The 8,603-nt window shown below is 31.7% G+C and overlaps 1 non-coding gene across 1 annotated transcript; it reads left to right on the forward strand.

The window, feature by feature from the left end:
- The first annotated feature begins 356 nt into the window (after positions 1-356).
- LOC137960673 (small nucleolar RNA R71) lies at positions 357-463 on the forward strand. Its single transcript, XR_011114224.1, has one exon. It is a non-coding gene; the product is annotated as a small nucleolar RNA R71 (small nucleolar RNA).
- The last annotated feature ends 8,140 nt before the right edge of the window (positions 464-8,603 follow it).

Consider the following 8,603-nt stretch of genomic DNA (forward strand, 5'->3'; position numbering starts at 1 on the left):
TTGTGTTGGATGAGATGAACCAGAGCATATGGCAGAGATAGTAGATGGGTTAGGAGCAAGTGAACTCTTGGACACCATAAGGGCATCAATTTTTCTAGTCAACCCCTCAATCTTGGCCATGAGCGTGGGTGTTTCACTAACCTCGTAGAGACCCCCTCTTTTGGCTTTGTGGGGATCTCCTATCAACATTAAATGACGAACCCCATTGCTGAGATTGATCACTCAACGTTTCAAAGAAGTCCCATGCCTCACTAGCACTCTTACCCATCAAACTCCCACCACTCATTGCATCTACCATGGATCTAACCTGGGGTGTAAGACCTTGATAAAAGTATTGCACTAAATGCCATTTCTCAAACCCATGATGCGGACACCTACGGATCAAATCCTTCCATTTCTCCCAAGCCTCATAAAAGTGTTCACCCTCCTGCTGCATAAAGTTGGAGATTTCTCTTCTGAGGGCTGTAGTTCTCTGAATGGGAAAGTACTTGGACAAAAATTTTGTGACTAATGTGTTCCATGAAGTAATGCTGCCCACCTCTAAGGAATTAAGCCAAGACTTGGCCTTATGCTTAAGTGAAAATGGAAAAAGGCAAAACCGAATAGAGTCATCTGAGAAATTCTAGAATTTGAAAGTTGCACAAATATCTAAGAATTCCTTGATGTGGTAATAAGGGTCCTCCTTCTCCAACCCATAGAATGTAGGGAGGAGTTGGATCACACCCAGTTTCAACTCATAAATGGCGGCAGTAGTGGGTGGCAATATAATGCAAGAAGGTGATGTGAAGTGGGATGGGATAGAATAATCCCTCAGGGCTCTACGGTCACCTGCAGCAGGTAACTGTAATGGTTCACCTTGATTGGCCATGGTAGCTCCTAACTTGACTTTGGGTGTTTTCCTACAAATATGTTCTACCTCTTCAACAAAGGGAGCTAATGGTCCACCTAGGGAGCGGCGCCCGTACATAAAAACACAAAAAGAAACAAAACTAACTATCAAATTAAACTAACAAACTCACTACTGAAAATACGAACTAACTAGAAGAAATAAAAATAATTCCATACAAAATCACCAAGATAAAATTATGAAAGCAAAAAAATAAAATAAAATAAATAAAAATAAATCTAACCTAAGACCATGGAGAACAAAGAAATACACTTAATACGTGCCTCCCCAGAAACGGCGCCAAAAACTTGATGTAAAATTTAATTACATTGGCTTTTATACCTTGCAAGCATACAAATAGAGGGAAGCGAGGGTCATATCCACAGGGAAGACTGAATTTTGTGTATTCTTCAGTCAACTAGCCTAACCACATATGATGAATTAATCTGAACTAAACACTAATTATATCCTAAATGATTAAGCAATCATCTGGTTAACTACTTGCACAACAGGAAACATCAACTCTGGATTGTATGGTGATTCGTGCCTCTCTCGAGCGCCACGTAACCACGGATCCAATTTCTCAATCCTTGCGTCTAGCCCCTCTCGGGCGCATAGAGTGAAAGACAGAAATCGGATTAAAATACCAAAATCCAACCTTAATTATAATCTACCCTAACTAGCTAATTTAATCAAATATTCAGAAAACAAATATTCAATAAACATTAATTATCAAATCACATTTAATAAACATTCAAAACCTAAGTTCAAACTATAGAAAAATTAAATTCCAAAATGACGGATTACTCCCCTTCTCCTTCCTCTCGCTCGGGCAGCAGACTCGTTCTCACGGGTGCTGCAATTTCCCGAAATTGATGGCTTCGGGTAGCAAGAGCGAGTGGCCGGAGGTAGAGACGATGCCGGCGAAGAAGGATAGAAGCCCACGGACGGAGGTGACGTCCGACGAAGAATGAAACGGAGCTAAAGTCCTCTAACCGGCTCTCTCGAGTCTCGGTCGGAGTTGGAATAGCTCCAGGAATGGTCGGAAATAGGTAATTGACGCCGGAGGATGGTCGGAATGCGGAATTGGCACTGGAGAAGCCCTCTCGGGTCACCTCTCAGCCTGGCGAGCAGAAACTGGTACTATCAAACTCGCCGCGACGGAGACTCTCTTGAGCTCTCCTCGGGTCTATTCTTGGTTGCCGAACGGCGGTGGATGACGGTGGCGCGGTGAACGACGGTGGCAAAATCCTCTCGAGCCTTCCCCTGTTTCTGTCCACGGTGCTCTATTTCGGTCGACGCTCCTTCCCTTTCAGTCGACTCTCCCCTTTTGTTTTAATACGATTTGCCCTTAAAAATACCTCCCTTTCACTAAGGGAATTTTGGTAAATATCTCCTTCTCCACCAAAATTCTCCTGAAATTCCATAATTGAATCCATAAAAAACATTTCAGGAAAAAATAAACCCTAAAAGCAATGAAATATAATTCAGGAGAGAAAAATATGCAATATAGACAGTGATTAATGCCAAATTCAATAAATGCACGTTTCATTTGAAAACCGATAAATAACCACCTATAACACAATTATAAAGGTTATTCTATTATAATTAACCTAGTTCTCATGTCAGAATATGGCATCTATCAATGTGGAGCAACTCATAAAATTTGATACTCCTTATAAGGGTATAGTGGTGATTCTGAGTATATCACCTTTGATACTCATATTTTCTTTAGCTATAATAGGCACTTCAACGAAAAAAAATCTCCAATGAATTCTAATGAAACACCTAGTAATCTTCAAACAACTCGATGCATAGAGAAATTTAGCATTGACGCTGAATAATTATTATTCTTATTTTTTTTCTGAATAATCACTCATAAGAGACTCAATATCAATCTTTTATATCAGGGCACTTCTATTCCCATGATTTTTTTCCAACAATCTTATCATGAACTAGACTTGGTTAAATAAAATTCCAAACAGACAAAAATGCTTTGATAGTTTCTTCTAGATCGAGAGGCATCCATATCCATAAATACATAAGATGAAAAACATTCACATCATCATCTTTAACTCATCTTCTAAATTCAGAAACCAGTAACATGAAGTAATAAAAAAACTTAATGAACTTATCTCACGCTTTTTTATCTTCCTTCACAAAGAACCTTCTATGAGTGGCATTGATCATATATTCTTAGAGCATTCCTTTTGACGTGGGAATCCTAAATTTAATGCTCTGATACCATGTTGAATTTAGGATCCCTGTTCTAATATCCCGAGTAAGGGAAGAGAAAAAGAAAAGAAGAAAAAGGGAAGAAGGCTCTCCTGTAGAGAGAAGAGGAGAAGAGAAACCAAGATGTGCGTCAAGCAAAAAAAGAGAGATTTACTCAAGAAAAAGTTATAGAACTTGATTAATTCTGAGTTACAACACCTCTATTTATAGTAGAGGTAGTGATAGAGTCCTTATACAATTAAACTTGAAGTCTCCTAATTACATTCCAACTCTAACTATTTAAGATAAGCCTATCCTGAAAAGATAACACAATCTATTAGAGGTCTAATATAACTTGAACTCTAACTCTTCTTTGATAATGTGGACATAAGAGAGGAGGCTGGCTTGTGGTCTTATCTTTGTGGATCCCACATGATCTTCCAGTTGATGTTGATAAGGTTACAAGCTCATGGTATCTTTGTAGGTCCAACTTTGTAGGTCTAACTTATTTCATCTTGTGGTTCTTATCTCCTAACTCGTGCCAGCTTGGGAGAGGACTCTTCTTGGCATCCCACGTCCTCATGGTAGGTCCCACCATCTTGTGCAACCATGGTGGGTCCCACATTGTAACACTTTCTATATTTTGTCTTTCTTTCTATATTTCTTCTTACTTTCTATATTTTGTCTTTCTTTCTATATTTTGTGTTTCTTTCTATATATCGTCTTTCTTGCTATATTGAGCCTTTCTTTCCATTTATCGTCTTTCTTTCTGTATTTCATCTTTTCTTTCTTTATTTTTCCTTTTATTTCTAAATTTCATTTTACTTACATAGAAAGAAAGATGAAATATAGAAAGTAAGACGAAATATAGAAAAGTAAGACGAAAGACAAAATGTAGAAAGAAGGGCGAAATATAGAAAGAATGACGATATATAGAAAGAAAGATGAAATAAAGAAAGAAAGATGAAATATAGAAAGTAAGACGAAATATAGAAAGAAAGACGAAATATAGAAAGAAAGACAAAATATAGAAAGAAAGACGAAATTTAGAAAGTAAGACGAAATATAGAAAGTATGATGTAATATAGAAAGAAAAAGAGAAATTATAAAGAAAGAAAATATGAAACATAGAAAGAAAGGTTGACATATAGAAAGAGAGCCAAAAAATAAAGAAAGAAAAGGAAAGATGAAAGTAAGATTAAATATAGAAAGTAAGACGAAATATGAAATATAGTAAGGAAGACGACATGTATAAAGAAAGACGAAATATAGAAAGTAAGACGAAATATAGAAATTATGATGAAATATAGCAAGAAAGACAAAATATAGAAAGAAAAACAAGATATAGAAAGTATGATGAAATATACAAAGAAAGGAAAAATAGAGAAAGAAATGATGAAATATAGAAAGTAAGGCAAAATATAGAAAGTTGACAAAATAAAGAAAGAAAGACAAAATATAGAGAGTAACGATGAAATATAGAAAGAAGGATGAAATATAGAAATTAAGACGAAATATAGAAAGAAAGACGAAATTTAGAAAGTAAGACTAAATATAGAATGAAATATGAAATAAAGAAAGTGATACAAAATATAGAAAGTAAGACGAGATATAGAAAGAAAGACGAAATATAGGAAGTAAGACGAAATATGAAAAAAGGATGAAATATAGAAAGTAAGACGAAATATAAAAAGTAATACAAAATATAGAAAAAATGACGAAATATGGAAAGTAAGACGAAATATATAAAGAAATATGAAATATATAGAAATTAAGACAAAATAAAGAAAGTAAGACAAATTACAGAAAGTAAGATGAAATATAGAAAGTTAGCCGAAAGATAGAAATAACGACAAGATTTAGAAAGAAAGTCGAAATATAGAAAGAAAGACAAAATAAAGAAAGAAATAAAAAATAAAGAAAGTAAGATGAAATAAATAAACTATTCCTTTAATTTTTATATCTCATCTTTTCTGTCTTTATTTCCATACTTTGTTAATAAAAAAATATTTCGACTTACTTTGTATATTTCATCTTCTTTCTATATTTCGTCTTTCTTTCTATGTTTTGCCTTACTTTTTATATTTCTTCTTACTATCTATATTTTGTCTTTATATATTTCGTCTTACTTTTTAAATTTCATCAAACTTTCTATATTCACCTTTCTTTCTATATTTCATCATACCTTCTATATTCAGTCCTTCTTTCTTTCGTATTTCATATTTCTTTCTATATATTGTTCTTCTTTCTATATTTTGCCTTTCTTTCTATATTTTGTCTTTCTTTCTATCTTTCATCATACTTTCTATATTTCGTCTTTCTTTCTGTATTTTGCCTTTCTTTCTATATTTCATCTTTTTTTTTTATTTCACCTTTTTTTTCTATATTTCATTTTACTTTCTATATTTTCCTTTTTTTCTATATTTTGTCTTTTCTTTCTATATTTCGTATTTCTTTCCATATTTTTCCTTACTTTCTATATTTCGTCTTTATTTCTATATTTCATCTTTCTTTCTATATCTCGTCTTTCTTTTTATATTTTATCTTCACTTTCCTACTTTCTATATTTCGTCTTTCTTTCTATATCTCGTCTTTCTTTTTATATTTTGTCTTCACTTTCCTACTTTCTATATTTCGTCTTACTTTCTATATGACATCATACTTTCTTTATTTCATCTTTCTTTCTATATTTTGTCTTACTTTCTATATTTCGTCTCACTTTCTATAGAAAGTAAGATATTTCTTTCATCTTTCATCATACTTTCTTTCTCTATTTTGTCTTACTCTCTATATTTCGTCTTTCTTTCTATTTCGTCTTACTGTCCATATTTCATATTTTTTTTATATTTCATCTTACTTTGTATATTTTGTCTTACTTTCTATGTTTTGTCTTTCTTTCTATATTTTGTCTTTCTTTCTATATTTCGTCTTTCTTTCTATAACTTGATTGTGTTTCTATATGTCATCCTTTGTTTCTATATTTCATTTTTTCTATGTTTTTCCTTTGTTTTTCTATACTTCATCATACTTTTTATATACCATCATCTTTACTTTCTATATTTTATCTTTCTTTCTATATTTCATCTTACTTTCTATATTTCGTCATTTTTTCTATATTTTGTATTTTTTTATATTTTGCCTTGATTTCTAGATTTCATCTTTTCTTTTCTTTTTTATTTTTCATTTTTCATTTTCTTTCTATATTTTATTTTACCTTTTATATTTTTTCTTTCTTTCTATATTATGCCTTACTTTCTATATTTCATCTTACTTTCTATATTTTGCCTTTTTTCTATATCTCGTCTTTCTTTTTTTATTTCATCTTTCTTTCTATATCTCATCTATAGATCAAAAAATTTTAGATTATACAAACACAGAACCACCCAGTACGTCGTTCCAAGCTCCAATAAATCCTCAAGAGTATCCAGAGAAAATCATGGAAGAAAATGAGGATTATGAGGAATGGATAGAAAGAATGATTGAATTAGACTATTCATTTCTAGACACAGAGAAACTTTATTTTGAAATAATTAATATTAACCATAAAGACAAACACCATTTACAACAGATTATAGACAAATTAGATCAACTAGAATATTTTGGAGAAAATCCTTTAAAATATTGGGAGAAGAATAATATTCAATGTAGGCTAGAATTACTCAATCCTAGTTATATAGTCAAAATAGCAAACATAGAAGCCACAAATTTAGATAAAGAAGATTTTAAACTCCATATAAATGAACTATTAAAATTAGGAATAATAAGAAAATCAATCAGCCCACATAGATTGGCAGCTTTCATAGTAAGAAAACATAGTGAGCAAAAAAGAGGAAAATCTAGAATGGTAATAAATTATAAAAGACTAAATGATAATACAGTCATAGATAGTTATAATATACCAGATAAATCTCAACTAATTAATAAGATTCAAGATAAAAAGATTTTTAGCAAGTTTGACTGTAAATCAGGATTCTGGCAGATAAAAATGCACCCAGACAGCATAGAATGGACAACATTTACTTGTCCAGAAGGGCATTTTGAATGGTTCCCTTTAAAAAGATAGAATATTTAGACTTAAGAATTGTTTCAAATTTTGATTTTAAATACATAGGAACAAATTCTCTTAAGTGTCATTTTAACAATGAAGAACATAGTCTCCACGGTTGTAATCCTCATCTAAATAGTATCACAGATTTACTAATCAGTTTAGGACATAATCTTCAGGATAAGCTTACTGACATAGAATTTATTCTGAACAGAATACAAGACGAATTAAAAACCTTAAAAGGGAAAATAGACAGATTATCTGAAAATTTAGATTATTTAAAAACAAGTAAAGGTTCTCAACAGAATATTGATAAAGAAATAGATTTGATAACTCAAAAATTAAAAGCTGTAAAAATAGATCAACCTAAGACAAGCCCTAAAAAGACATGGCAGTTTCACGGAGAAGTACCGAAACTGACAACATCTCAGAAATAGGAAGCTCATCTAGAAACCTAAATATTATAGATAGAATTATGGGTAGACAAAGCCTAGAACAAAGAGATATACAATTAGATGAAATAATAAATGTAGACCAAGACATTAATCTGTTTAGTAACAATCAGTTAAATCTCCTAAACCCAAGACAATTATACAGAACTGGACCTTTAAATTTTCAGACAGGATTATTTAGACATTATAGGGAACTACAAATTAGCTGTGTAGGACAAGATTTTGTTAATATTAATTTAATTGCAGAACAAGCGTTTAGAGAAATTAAAAAGATTTACACATTAATTCATTTAGGACTAATTATCATAGGAATAAAAGGATTAGGAAGAAAACACTTAGGAACCAAAACTCTTTTAAGTATATATGACGACAGGTGGGCAGACCCGAAAGAAGCTATGTTAGGAATTACTGAAGTAGATATGAACCAGAATGGAGGAATATTCTATTGCTCCCCAGATTTTCTTATAGGCTTACAAGATTTTAAAAAATATATAGAAATAGGAATACAGACCAAATGATATGAATCCTTCGTAGGAAATAATTTATTACTATGTATAGGATTTTTGGGACGATGTACTAGTTCTAGTACAACTAGATTTAAAATCAAGATAGATGATGTAGTTAATCTAATAGGAAATAAAGGAATAAAATTACTTAAACCAATAAAATATTCCCTAGATGATTTAGCTGGATTAGACTGGAACCTGAAATTTAGAGAAGGAAAAATCATTAGCCCAGAAGAAAGCATAATGTATACAGATACAAAGGGAAATATAAACATTAGATTTAATAGTTATGCACAGAAAAATATAGAAGAAACTGAATCTATATCCAGTGAGAATTATGACTTAGTCAATATAGAGGCAGAAATAGATGAGACAATATATCCTAAAGAATTGGGATTACAATTAGAAGAAAGAGAACTATTACATCTAGAAGAAGATTTGATTACAAAAGAAAAGCCTAAAAGAAGAAGAATATTTATACTATGATAGTGAAATGAATA

This window comes from Aristolochia californica, unplaced genomic scaffold (assembly GCF_029961685.1).
Source record: "Aristolochia californica isolate CCGP_79_NKW_82.1479 unplaced genomic scaffold, dmAriCali1.0.hap1 SCAF_3, whole genome shotgun sequence".
Classification (NCBI taxonomy): Eukaryota; Viridiplantae; Streptophyta; class Magnoliopsida; order Piperales; family Aristolochiaceae; genus Aristolochia; species Aristolochia californica.